Below are 15,086 nucleotides of genomic sequence, written 5' to 3' on the forward strand. Positions count from 1 at the left end.
TGCCCCTGCTATTTATGAACTTTGTCAGTTAAGCTCCCTGAACCTCCATTTCTTGATCTATAAAATCAGAGCAATATTGTCTGCCTGTCAGAATTCTTTGGGGGATTTGAATATACATACTTATGGAAGAAATGATGAAGTAAAAGCGCTGAACAGATTTCAAAGGGTGGCTTGAGAAGACAAAATAAAGTATTATAATGACATGTGCAAAGACCTGGAGTTAAAAAACCAAAACGGAAGTACATGCTCAACATTTCTCAAGCTGAAAGAACTGAAGAAAAAATTCAAACCTCGAGTTGCAATGTTGAAGGATTCTACAGGGAAAATATTAAATGACACAGGAAGCATCAAAAGAGAATGGAAGGAATAGACAAAGTCACTGCACCAAAAAGAATTTGTCCATGTTCAATCATTTCAGGAGGTAGCATATATGGTGCTGGAACCAATGGTACTGAAGGAAGAGGTCCAAGCTGCACTAAAGGCATTGGCAAAAAACAAGACTCCAAGAACTGGCGGGATATCAATTGAGATGTTTCAACAAATGGATGCAGCTCTGGAAGTGCTCATTTGCCTATGTCAAGAAATATGGAAGACAGCTACCTGGCCAACCAACTGGAAGAGATCCATACCTCCTCCAAAGAAAGGTGATCCAATGGAATGCAGAAATTATTTAACAATATCATTAATATCACGTGCAAGTAAAATTGTGCTGAAGATCATTCAAAAGAGGCTGCAGCACTACATCAACAGAGAACTGCCAGAAATTCAAGCCGGATTCAGAAGAGGTTGTGGAGCCAGGGATATCATTGCTGATGTCAGATGGATCCTGGCTGAAAGCAGACAATATCAGAAAGATTTTACCTGAGTTTTATTGACTTTGCAAAGGCATTCGACTGTGTGGATCATAACAAATTATGGATAACATTGCAAAGAATGGGAATTCCAGAACACTTAATTGTACTCATGAGGAACCTGTACATAGACCAAGAGGCAGCCATTTGAACAGAACAAGGGGACACTGTGTGGTTTAAAGTCAGGAAAGGTGTGTGTCAGGGTTGTATCTTTTTACCATACTTATTCAAACTGTGCGTTGAGCAAATAGTCTGAGAAGCTGTACTATATGAAGAACAGGGCATCAGGATTGGCGGAAGACTCATTAACAACCTGCGTTATGCAGATGACACAAACTTGCTTGCTGAAAGTGAAGAAGAGTTGAAGCACTTACTGATGAAGATCAAAGACCACAGCCTTCAGTATGGATTACACTTCAACACACAAAAAACAAAAATCCTCACACCTGGACCAATAAACAACATCATGATTAATGCAGAAAAGACTGGAGTTGTCAAGGATTTCATTTTACTTGGATCCACAACCAATGCCTATGGAAGGAGCAGTCAAGAAATCAGATGACACATTGCATTGGGCAAATCTGCTGCAAAAGGCCGCTTTTAAGTGTTAAAAAGCAAAGATGTCACCTTGAAGACTAAAGTGGGCCTGACCCAAGCCATGACGTTTTCTTCCAATTGCCTTATATGCATGCGAAAGCAGAACAATGAATAAAGAAGACCAAAGAAGAATTGATGCCTTTGGGTTACAGTGTTGGCGAAGGATATTGACTATTCTGTGGACTGCCAGAAGAAGAACAAATCTGTCTTGGAAAAAGTACAGCCATAATGCTCCTTAGAAGCAAGGAGGGCAAGACTACATCTCACATACTTTGAACATGTTGTCAGCAGGGATCAGTCCCTGGAGAAGGACATCATGCTTGGTAAAGTAGAGGGTCAGCAAAAAAGAGGAAGACCCTCAATGAGATGGATTAACACAGTGGCTGCAACAATGGGTTCAAGCACAACAACAACTGTGAGGATGACACAGGACTGGGCAGTGTTTCATTCTGTTGTACATACAGTTGCTATAAGTTGGAACTGACTTGACGGCACCTAACAACAACAATAACAACAATATGTGTAAAGAGTCCATGGCTGGGGCAAATGGTTAACATGCTCAGTTGCTAACAGAAAGATCAGAGGTCCACCAAGATCAACCTCAGAAGAAAGGCTTGGTGATCTACTTCTAAAAAAATCAGCCACTGAAAACCCTGTGGAGCACAGTTCTATTCTAACATACATGTGGTCACCATGAGTGGGAATCGACTTGATGGCAACTGGTAATATGTGTAAAGTGTTATAAGTAGGTATCAATAAAAAGAGTTATTATGCTTATTATCTTTTCCATTTTCTCTCCCATTACTCCTCTCCACTTATCATAAGCTCCAGCCATATGAATTTACTCAACATTCTCAGAATATTCCATCCTTCCGCACCTGTATTCAGCCTCTTTCCTTGACCAGGATTCTCTCTCTCTTTTCCATCTGAGAATGCTCTGTTCATCCTTCAAGACCCAGCCATAATGTCACCTCCTTTATGAAGCATTCTTTATGAAAGAGAGGCTGCCCTTCCCCAACACTTCCCTAAAGTGTGTCCTTGTGGTATTTTATATATAATGATGCTTACTCAGTAGAAAGGACTGTATTCTTCATTTTACATCCACAGAGCGTGTCATGGTGCCTGTTGAATATATGAAACATTATGTGTTATTATTCACTATGTTGTTGTTAGTTGTGGTCAAGTTGATTCCAATTCATGGTGACCCCATGTGTTCAGAGTAGAGCTGTCCTCCATAGGGTTTTCAAAGCTGTGTCCTTTTGGAAACAGATCTTGAGGCCTGTCTTCCAGGGTTGCCTTTGGGTGGGTTCAAATTGCCAATCTCAGCCAGTAGTGGCGTGCTTAATTAACCATTTGTGCCACCCAGGGCCTGCCTATTTTTGATTTATGGCCGATTTAATTTAAAATGAAGCATAAAGCAGAGTAGAGGGTAGTTAATAAATAGCACAGGATTTGGAGTCAGAATTAGATTCAAATTTCCTTCTACAACTTAATAACTGTAGGACATTGAGCAAGTAACTTAGCTGATCTGCTCTTTAGTTTTCTCATCTGTAGAGGGGGAATAGGAAACAGTACCTTCTTCTTAGTGCATTGGTGAGATAAAACCCATTGCCATCGAGTCGATTCCGACTCAAAGCAACCCTACAGGACAAAGCAGAACTGCCCCATAGGGTTTCCAAGGAGGGGATGGTAGATTTGAACTGCCAACCTTTTGCTTAGCAGTTGTAGTTCTCAACAACTGTGGTGCCAGGGCTCCATTAGTGAGATAGTGCATATAAAATTCTTGGATGACCTCCAGTTAAATATGGCAGATTGAGCACATGGATTTATCCCAGCTCTCTTTCTTTTTTCTCTCTCTCTTCTAAAGCCCCACATTAAAAAGTGAAAATTTTGAATGCATAAATCTAGAAGGACAAAGGGAATGTAAGAAAAAATGGCAACATACAAAATACTTCAAATGAAATTTTGAAAATAGAGTTTTCAGTTGTAACTGGGGTGAATGTTAGAGATACATATGGGAAGCCCAACAAGAAGCAGGCCAATCCATGTTGCAGAAATCTGGAAATGCTCAGGAACTGGAGGAATCAAGTACCACTGAAGACTAATGTGCAATGTGACGCTAAAGACAGATGGGCTGGAAGAAATGTTGCATATAAGGAGTTGTTGTTGTTGGGTGCTGTAGAGTTGATTCTGACTTATAGCGACCCCATGTGACAGAGTAGAACTTCCCTGTAGGGTTTCCTAGGCTGTAATGTTTACAGAAGCAGATTGCCAGGTCTTTCTCTGCAGAGCCTCTGGATGGGTTCAAACCACCAACCTTTCGGTTAGCAGACGAGCCATTAAGCTGTAGGCCACCAGGCCTCCTTATAGTAGGAGTTAATCTCATAGGAGACTAAGAGATATAGGTCTCTTCCTCTAGCCGACTTAGGCAATGGAGAGCTTGACTTGGAACAGATCGAGAACGGGGAACACCAGCATAGCTGAAGTGAGGCACCTTACTCAAAACAAGAAGATTAGATAAAATTCTACATTGTGAAAAGTTAAATCCCAAGTCTTTCCCCTACTTTAGCTCACAGAATGCTATCAGGCCTCTACCCCTTTCCATCACCATGCCAGATCCCACCAGACAGGAAATAAAAGAATTCCTGTCTGCAATCTGCGGAGCCCAAAAGAAAAGATGTATTGATGGTGATGGGCTGCAATTCCTCAGTGACGCAGCTGTATGAGAAGAGAGGACACACAGAGAAGGCCACGTGAAGACAGGGCAGAGAATAGAGAGATGCAGCTACAAGCCAAGGAACGCCAAAGATTGCCAAAGGCCATTTGAAGCTGGAAGAGACAAGCAAGGATCCTAGAGTTTTCAGAAAGAGCGTGGCCCTACCAACACCCTGATTTTGGATTTCTAGCTTTCAGAACTGTCAGGGAATAAATTTCTGCTGTTCCAAGTTGCCCAATTTGTAGCAATTTGTTACAGAGGCCCTGGGAAACCAATACACCTTACAACCACCAAAAACCAAAACCAAACCCGTTGCTGTTGAGTCGACTCTGACTCTTAATAGCGCTATAGGACAGAGTAGAATGGCCTCATAGGGTTTCTAAGAAGCAGCTGGTGGTTTCAAACTGCTGACCTTTTGGTTAGCAGCCGAATGCTTAACTACTGTGCCTCCAGGGTTCTGTGACAACCACCAGGGAAGCAGTAACGTATGGAAATACCTTACCTGTTTGTGTACATCAGTACTTCTCAAATGTGCTCTAAAGGACAATAGCCCGACTAGATGCTCCTCAGTGAGAAATCCATAGTCCAAAAATGCATGGGCTACTTCCACATTGAGAGCTCTGAAAAATCCTACAGCAAAGAAAACCGCTTCACTTTTGTAATCCAATATTTACTAAACGAGCGTGGAACTCTTATTACAAGAAACATTACTAAAATCCCATGCAACTACTGCTTCAGGAAGTGACAAGTCCCATGGGCACAAGCCCTCACCCTAAGATCATCCAGAAGTTCTAGATGACCCTGAGATGTGAAGCAGTATAGGTCGCTGGCTTGCCTCACTGGTGTCTGAGGGATTTTATTCAATGATTTGGGAGGAGGGTTCCTGTTTCTTGTCATGGCACAGGACCCACTATAAAACGCCTTATCCCTTGTGCTGGCATCTTCACTATTAAGGAAAGCAAGGACACGAAGAAAAGCAGCTATCATCCATCCAAAGGTGACTGCTCTTAACTTGTAAAGGGAGCACAGAGAGGCCTTCAGCTGCGCTCACATTGGGAAAAGTGGTTTTATTATGCCATTTTAAAAGGAAAGACACTTTGCCCAATTTCACAGAAACGATTTGGAATTATCATCCAAATCTATAAAATAAGAATAAATGGATAGCTTTAACCCTAAGAGAGGACCTGCTGGTGCAGTCGTTAAAGCGCTCGGCTGCGAACCAAAAGGCCAGCGATTTGAACCTATCAGCTGCTCCGCAGGAGAAAAGTGTGGCAGCCTTCTTCCATAAAGATTTACAGCCTTGGAAACCCTATGAGGGAGTTCTACTCTGTCCTGTAGGGTTGCTAGGAGTCAGAATTGACTGGACGGCAGGGGGTTTGATGGGCCGGATTAACCCTAAGAAGTTCAAAAGTACTTTATAGATATTATCTCCTTCTCTTTACCCCTTTGTGTTAGGCGTGCTGCATGGTGATTTGCCGTAAAGGTTGTACCTTACTCCAAAAACAACTAGGGCAAAAGAGAAGAATAAAAATAGAATTCATATATAAAATAAGCTACAGTCTACAAAGGCGCCCCAGCATATTATGTGAGTGAGGGAATATCTCTTCCCTGCCTTGCGGTTCCACGTAACCAAACCAAACCAAACCCGTTGCCGTTGAGTCAATTCTGATGCGTAATGACCCTAAAGGACAGAGCAGAACAGCCCATAGGGTTTCCAAGGAGCGTCAGCTGGATTCAGATTGCCCACCTTTTTTTTAGCATCCATAGCTCTTAACCATTACATCACCAGGGCTTCTAGGGTTTTGCAATACCAGGTAGTATTTAATAATTGTCCCAGACGCAGTGCTAAATACGTTTACGCAGAAATGGCCTTGTTGGCTGGCAATGTGCTGCTACTTTCTAAATGGATGCAGTGGATACAGAGGCCTAGGAAATGACAAACCAAGAAGAAAAAAATATCAGTGCTTATAACACAAACAAATCTTGGCATTTATGGTTGGTGAATGAGTTTGGTCATTGGAATGGATGGGGAAGAAAAACTGCTCCTACTTCATCAAGGAAAATTTCTTCATTGAGATATAATTCTGACTGGCCATTGAAAGAAAATGTGTAAGTGACAGGCAATTAGTATACAAAAGGAAAAATGGAGTTATCTCTGGTGGTTAGTGGTGGTGTTCCAGGAAAGGAGGTGAGGTTAAGTCTAAAGATACATGAAACAAGAAGAAGTAAATTCAGACATAGAAAAGGGCTCAGGTTATGACAGTTTAATTCCTAACATATTCAGGTAACTGCAAAAAAAAAAAAAAAATTGGATCTGGTCATTTGATAAATTAACTAGAGATTAGCTTCAAAAATATCCACCTTTTTCAAGGTTCCCAACTCCTGAATGCTGAAGGCTTAGACTCATCCTCAGCCTGGCATGTGTGAGAGTAGCAAAGACCCATTATCAAACCTAGGACTGGAAAAAAAGGAAAGACTCCTTGTCAGTAATAACTAATTCCTGTTGTTGTTATTATCTTCCGTGGAGTTAGCCCCTGACTCATGGTGACCTCACGCACAATGGAACAAAACACTGCCTAGTTCTGCACTATCCACATGACCAGTTGCACATTGTAACCATTGTGATCCATAGGGTTTTCACTGGCTGATTTTAGGAAGTAGTCACCAGGCTTTTCTTCCTAGTATCTCTTAGTATGGAAGCTCTGCTGAAACCTGTTCAGCATCATAGAAACATGCGAGCATCCACAGACAGATGGGTGGTGGCTGTGCATGAGGTGTGCTGGCCAGGAATTGAACCTGGGTCTCTCTCATGGATGGCAAGAATTCTACTGCTGAACTGTGACTATCCTAAACTAACTCCCACCCTCTACAAAACAGAAAGTTCTCAAATCAGTCATTCCCGTTTTACAAACGAACATGCAATTCTGAAGTATAGAAGAGGAGAGAAACAGGAACTTCCCAAAACCTCTCAGATAAGCTCCAGTGTCGGCTGAGATACATCAACATTCTCGCTACTGAAGGAAGATAGGTCAAAGGACACGCACATGAAAACCTCCCTCATGCCTCCTCCTAGACCCATGGGCATTAATAGGCCTACAAACGAATCGCACGGCATCCACCTCTTAGCCAGTGATGGGTCAGTGCAGGAGTTTCCAGAAATCACTAACCATTGACATACCCCCTGACTCTGGGTAGACTGTGGTTTCTCTTCTTTTCCCTCCCATTTCCAAAACCAGTCAAATGTTCTTCATCTCTTCTGAGTATTTTTAGATGAAGCTTATAAAATATCAGGTTAAAATCCACAACTGAGATGTTCTAAAGCACAGGTAACAGAATTTGTAGCATTACTCAGTCTTTGCAACTGGTAGTCCTTGATCTCAACTGACACAAAAATATAGGCATGCTTGACCTACACACACACACACACACACACACACACTCTCAGCAAACACTAACTGAGTGCCACTCCATGTGGAATACTCTGGTGAATGTTTATACACATCACCACTTATATGTGAATGATGGCTGAGGAGCAGCTACACCAGAAAAGTGGATTACAGCCCTCCCCCACTCCCCTGGTACCCTGGTTTGATTTCAACCCAGGCCTGGCAGAGGAAAGAGGAGGTTGGGGAGGGAGGAAGGGTAATAAATTTATGGCTACTTCTTCCTCTTTCCTTCTGCCTCTCACCTATGATCAGCATCTCCCAGTCATTCCCAGCATAGACCTCTCCCTGACCAAGCCTCAGTCTGTGCCTTACCTCAGATCCCATGCTAAAATGTCCAGGGTGACCCAATTTTATCTGTCTCAGAAGAAATACAACCAGGATGCTCCTTAGAATTGAGGGTGGTAGCCAGATGGAGTCCAGTACAACTAGACGGTACCCAGTTACCACCACTGACTGCTCTGACAGGGATCATAATAGAGGGCCCTAGACGGAGCTGGAGAAAAACGCAGAACAAAATTCTAACTCAAAAAGAAAGACCAGACTTGCTAGCCTGACAGAGACGGAGAAACCCTGAGAGTATGACCCCCAGACACAACTTTCAGCTCAGTAATGAAGTCACTCCTGAGGTTCGCCCTTCAGCCAAAAGATTGGACAGGCCCACAAAATGAAATGATACTAAAGGGGCACATCAGCCCTGGGACAAGGACTAGAAGGCAGGACAGAACAAGAAAGCTGGTAATAGGGAACCCAAGGTTGAGAAGGGAAGTGCTGACATGTCGTGGGGTTGTTAACCAATGTTGTAAAACAGTCTGTGTACTAACTGTTTAATGAGAAACTAGTTTGTTCTGTAAACCTTCACCTGAAGTGTAATTTTAAAAAATGAGAAAAAAAAAATAGAGGGTGGTAAGAGCTCCTTCCTTTGGATACATCATCGGGAGGGACCAATAACTAGAAAAGGGCACCATTTTTGGAAAAGTAGAAAGTTAGCAAAAACAAGGACACCCTCAACGAGATGGATTGACACATTAGCCACAACAATGGACTCAAACATATTGATGATCATGAAAATGGTACAAGACTAGGCAATGTTTCATTCTGTTAAACATAATGTCACCATGAGTCACAGCCAACTAACAAACCACCACCAAAACCAAAACCAAACCCACTGCCGTTGAGTCCATTCTGATTTATACCAGGACAGAACAGAACTGCCCCATAGGGTTTCCAAGACTGCAATCTTTATGGAAGCAGACTGCCACATCTTTCCTCCATGGAGCAGCTGGGGGGTTCGAATCACTGACCCTTCCGGTTAGCAGCCGAACACTTTTAACCACTGTCCCACCAGGGCTCCTAACAAACAACAATAACAAACCCAATTTTGGTTTCTTTCTGAAAAGCAGATGAATCACGTTGCAGACTTTGTTGTGCCAGAAACGCAGCGTTGGTGTGAATCCATGTTTTATCTACATTACGTGGCATCAATAGTAAAATGCAGTGATTAAGATGCATTATGGATTACCTGAGGGCAGTGGTGGTTCAGCGGTAGAACTCTTGCCTTCTGTGTGGAAGACCCGGATTCAATTCCTGGCCAACGTTCCTCAAGCGAAGCCACCACTCATCTGTCACTAGTGGCTTGTGTGTTGCTATGATGCTGAGCAGGTTTCAGCAGAGCTCCCAAACTAAAACAGACTAGGAAGAAAGGCTAGGCAATCTACCTCCAAAAATCAGCCAAAGAAAATCCTATGGGTCACAACGGTCCGATCCTGTTGTGTATGGGGTCTCCATGAGTCTGGGGCCAACCCAAAGCCAGCCAACGAAAGAAACAACATGGGTTACATAGGATTGTGTAGGCTATTTTTATTGAAAATGAGATGTGAGTATCAAAATATCTACTTAAAATAAATTTACAGAATAAAATCTTCCAAAGATTTGGAAATACTGTATAATTTAATAGCTCACAAACATCTTTTGAAAACCAATAGTATCTCCATAACCTTTGCTGGGCTCCATAAAAACTAACTCCCAAAGAATTTACTGCAGAGGTCTCAACCCTATGTCTGATATCAAAGAATGATTCTCTCACAGTGCTTCTCTGTACAGTGTATAAGAGGGCAGGATATGAAAACAATCCTTTTCTAAAGAGGGTTAGTATCTTATTCCATTCAAACTGAGATATATATCTTACTGGTATTCAGTCAGCCTGCAAGTTTTCAATCTCTCAGCACTAAAGTTGATGGCAAAATTCATATTATGAAACTTTTATTAATAGAATTTGAATGATGCCACAATAAACCCTCAAGAAATTACTAAAACCCCTTGCTGTACTAGCATTTTGTTGCACAATATATCATTACAAAAAGTGGGTCAGCAGAGCTTGGAAAACTGCTCGTCTTAACAAATTTTTATCAGAGTAGTACTTGATGTCATAAAATTTGATTCATATCCCACAATACACACTGCCACTGAGAGAGAAGTTATGATCAACAAAAGAACAAACACCTGTATTGCCCTGTTACAGGGTGAATGTGTTGGCACCAGACACCAATGAGTCATAAATCTTCCCTTAGCTTGTTAAATAAAACCAGTGCCACACTTCATGAAACCATCTTCATGTCATCCTATAAACTTTCTCCCAGTACACAATACCCCCGGGAGGGTTATACTTGGGAGAGCAAGGACGGACATTTGGAAAACCCGCCTCCTGTTTCATCTTCAGGGTCTCTTGTGACTATAGACCACGTAAGCGCCTAAGCAGTGGTTCATGGCTCAACCAAAGAGGCTCCGGTTTCCATGCGCCCCTGGCTCTGTGACTCTGAGGATGGATTGTAGTAATGCATCACGCTCAGGGCAGTGCAGGTAAGCCATGTGCAGGTTGCAGCTGTTAGGAAATTCAAGAGCTTGGCTGCTCAAGGGCAGTCACCCAAGCAAGGTTGTAATACTTAAGCATCTTTTCTCAGGCACTGCACCTGCTGCCTTTCATTCGTCAAGACTCTGAATCACACAAGTTCCTTGGGAACTATCACGGAACAACACTGGGAGTAAGAAGCCGGGAACTGCATCAAGGATACAAGTCCTCACGTGTGGGGGCACGTGTGTGTGTGTGCATGCATGTGTGCATGTGGACATGTGAGTGTGCACGTGTGTGTGCACAGGTGTGTGTGTGCACAGGTGTGTGTGCATGAGTGCATATGTGTGCATGAGTGTGTGCATGTGGATGTGTGAGTGTGCATATGTGTGTGCAGAGGTGTGTTTGTGCATTTGCACATGTAGAGAGAACCACATCCTTCAAAAGAAAGAGATCCATCTTTGCTTACATTTTAACACTTTGCCTTTAAAAAGTTAAAAAAATCCAACCCAGTGTTAGTATAATTATTAATACAACATAGGCTGTAGCGATAGAGATCCGGGTATTTTCTCTGCAGTCTTTCCAACATTTCTATAATATACTCCCTGTGCCCTGAGGGTTCTAAAAATCACTAAATTTTTCCATGCACCAAATACTAAAACTAACAATGAATATAATCAATTACCCAAAACGCTATTTCAAAACAATCATCATTACTACTTTGCTCATAATAGAGAGTGTAGCTAGTTAACAGCCTCTAAAACATATCTCAAGGCACCCGCAACTGAAGTGTAAAGTGTAACAAAAACATGCGCTGGCCAGTTAAGCTGGTATTTAAATGTAGCACTAAAAATGCATTTCACACCCAACTTCATCAATCACCAACCAATCTTATTTTACATCTTGGCTACCAAAAGAAAATGGGATTTGTTTCCCTAAAGAAATATGTCACTGCTCTGCTTGAATTATTAAGCTTTACTATTACAGAGAGAAACAGCCAAAGGAAAAGGAAACAAAATTAGATCCAGGTTGCCATCTACAGACTGATTTCAGCATTGCTCATGCAGATGGCATTAGATATCAGAATACAGAATTAAAAAGGACAAAAACGTGTACTCCAATCTTAATTACAAAAAAGGAAGATAGTGTAATGGATTGAATTGTGTCCCCCCAAAATATGTGTCAACTTGGTTAGGCCATGTGTGGTTGTCCTCCATTTTGTGATTGTCTTATGTGTTCTAAATCATAATCTCTGCCTGTGGTTAAAAGGATTAGGGTGGGATGTAACGCTCTTGCTCAGGTCACATCCCTGATCCAATGTAAAAGGATTTTCCCTGGGGTGTGGCCTGCACCGACTTTCATCTCTGAAGAGATAAAAAGAAAGGGAAGCAAGCAGGGAATGGGGACCTCATACCACCAAGAAAGCAGCACCGGGAGCAGGGCACGTCCTTTGGACCTGGGGTCCCTGCACCTGAGAAGCTCCTCGACCACGTGAAGGTTGAGGACAAGGACTGAGACAGAAAACTTTCCCCTTCAGCCAATGCCCTGAATTTGGACTTGTAACCTACTAGACTGTGAGAAAATAAATTTCTCTTTGTTAAGGCCATCCACTTGTGGTATTTCTGTTATGGCAGCACTAGATGACTAAGACAATAGTCTACGAAGTCTTTTTTTTTTTTTTCAAATTAAGATGAGAACAGTTATAAAAGTATATAGGTAAAGAACATTGAATAAAAATGTCACACAGTTAACATACACCATGAAATAAACATAGATATTCACACTAACTCTAGTATTTAATCCTTTGAAATAAAATTAGTTTATTTAATGCCAAATTAAACTATATATTTTAAGTAGAAAAAAACTATATAGATTTCATCTCTAAGACTAAACTCTTCCGTTTTTCACTCATTATCTTGACTCTCCATGCCCTTCACGTTCATTTTCTTTCTAATCTTTATTGCTCTTCCCTTTCTAAGGAATAAGAGCCCCTTGAGAAAGAAGTATCCAAAAGCACACACTTGGTTCTAATTACTCAAATAGATGCCATTAAACTAAAAAACAACTTCAGTAATAAATGAATATGAAGGCTGAATTCAGCCGTGAAAGAAAAAAGAGAGTTTTGATATGACAATCTGGAAAATTACTATGGCTAAGACATGCAGAGAGAGGGAGATTCATTAAGAAAAAATAGCTCAATTTTCAATAGCATAGGAAATCCTGGTGGCATAGTGGTTAAGTGCTACAGCTGCTAACCAAAGGGTCAGCAAGTTTGAATCCGCCAGGTGCTCCTTGGAACCTCTATGGGGCAGTTCTACTCTGTCCTATAGGGTCGCTATGAGTCGGAATCCACTTGACGGCACTGGGTTTTTTTTTTGGTGTTGTTGTTTATGGGTTTAAACTAATCTGCTTAAATGTATCAGTGATGGTTTAAGCCACTTGAACAGCAGTTTTTGTTTGTTTTTTCATTTTTCCTGGAAAAGTTGTTTTTGGAAGCCAAGATTCATTTATTTTCCAGCTTATATGTTCTTTCTATCAAGAAACACTTAAACATGCTTCTAGATCAGTGGTACAAGCCTCCTACTGGGGAAAAAAAAATTCAGTCCCCAGAACCTTTATTCAAAAGACACCGGCAGATGTTCCATACAACGAGATCCAACAGTTAAAAACCTATGATGATATGCATATGATAAAACTTCATTAGAAAATACACACTTTAAATGGGCAATTGTCCAAAACAACTACAGGATTCTCTAAAGACAAGGAAAGGCCAGTTGAGGGCTTCTACCTTTTCCGAGAATTTTTAAAACATGATTTGCTTTAATGTTAAACCAGTTTTTGTTTTTTTATGCCCACAGACACAAATGTTTTTGAAAACTGTGAATTTCAACAAAAGGAAAAATACTGATAGAACAACTTTTAATGACGATTTTGTTGTGGATTGAATTACGCTCCCCCTCCCCAAATGTGTGTATTAACTTAGTTAGGCCATGATTCCCAGTATTCTCTGGTTATCCTCCATTTTGTGATTGCAATTTTATGTTAAAGAGGATTAGGGTGGGGTTGTAACACCCCTACCAGGTCACATTCCTAATCCAATGTAAAGGGAGTTTCCCTGGGATGTGGCCTGCACCACCTTTTATCTCTCAAGAGATAAAAGGAAAGGGGAGCTAGCGGAGACAGGGGGACCTCATACCACCAAGAAACGAGCACCAGGAGCAGAGCGTGTCTTTTGGACCTGAGATTCCTGCGCTGAGATGCTCCCAGACCAAGGGAAGACTGATGACAAGGATCTTCCTTCAGAGCTGACAGAGACAGAAAGCCTTCCCCTGGAGCTGACACCCTGAATTTGGACTTGTAGCCTACTAGACAGTGTGAGAATAAATTTCTCTTTGTTAAAGCCATCCACTTGTGGTATTTCTGTTATGGCAGCACTAGATGACTAAGACAGGTTTCTTCTCTACAAAAGGGGGGTATGTTCAGGCAGCCTCTGGTGTTGCCAAGACTCTACAAATGGCATCACCTGAAAAGATTATGTTCTGAGATTTATTCTGAGGGTCAAATACTAAATCTAAAAACTTTTAGAAAATATACTGAAAGTAGGATTTGGAAAGGAATTTCCGTAAGATAGTAAGAGCATCACAGAGAATAAGCAGCCAGCCTTCTATAAAAGCATTTCAATCAAAAATAATTCATAAACACTTTAAAACAGGTCCTGTTTCTGAGTGGATTTTAATATTACAGATACTTAAATATTTTTTAACTTCCATCATTCATGCCTTCAACATTTTCTAAGTGCCTTGTATGTATTAAACTTATGTCAGTTGTTAGGGATAACAATGCTAGCAAGACATAGTCCATAACCTTGGGAGTTTTACAATCTAATGTGTATTCATTAAAATAAGCCTCTCTTAATTTTTACGCCCAGCAAATAGCATGTTCTTCCAGGTTACTTTTTGTCCCCCCATTGGTACCCATTAGTTAAAAAAAAAAAAAAAAAGTTGTTGTCTAGCCGACTCTGACTCATGGCGACCCCAGGGTTTTCAATGGCTGATTTTTCAGAGGTAGATTGCCAAGCTTTTCTTCCAAGGCACCTCAAGGTAGACTAGAACCTCCTACCTTTGGATTAGCAGCTGAGTGTATTAACATTTGCCCCACCCAGGGACTCTACCTGCCAAGTAACAGGCACTCAATAAACATTTGCTGAATGAGTGCACTTCACTCTGACCCCCTTGTTTCGTGGTGACTGACAAGGAGTGTTCAGACTTAGAGAAGCAAAACCTTAAACATAAATCTTAGTATGAGCCCACATTTTACAGATGGATAGTAAGCCTGGGAAAAGTTTTGTGACTTGACCAAAGTCAATAGCAGGACTAGGACAACAATCTAGGATTCTGACTTTTAGGTATCGCCATCACTTAAATCATTCAAGACTTAAGCCCCTTCCATCGTGTGTAACTGGTCCCTCTTTGTGTAATTGTCTCATTCATTTCGCCTGTTCGTTTAACCTAACCTCATGCATGTTTCTTCCAACTCTTTCATCATTTGTGCAGCTTCCTGTAGATTCTCACATAGGTTCACGCTGTCTCGTCAGTTGTGAAGTCTTCCTTAGCTCTGGTTCTAATGTAACT

At 41.4% G+C, this 15,086-nt stretch overlaps 1 protein-coding gene across 1 annotated transcript in view; it reads right to left on the reverse strand.

The window, feature by feature from the left end:
- The window catches only part of DCDC2 (doublecortin domain containing 2), a 220,107-nt gene that overhangs the window by 101,122 nt on the left and 103,899 nt on the right, over positions 1-15,086 (reverse strand). The window lies entirely within an intron of this gene.

The sequence above is a fragment of the Loxodonta africana genome, chromosome 1 (assembly GCF_030014295.1).
Source record: "Loxodonta africana isolate mLoxAfr1 chromosome 1, mLoxAfr1.hap2, whole genome shotgun sequence".
Lineage (NCBI taxonomy): Eukaryota > Metazoa > Chordata > Mammalia > Proboscidea > Elephantidae > Loxodonta > Loxodonta africana.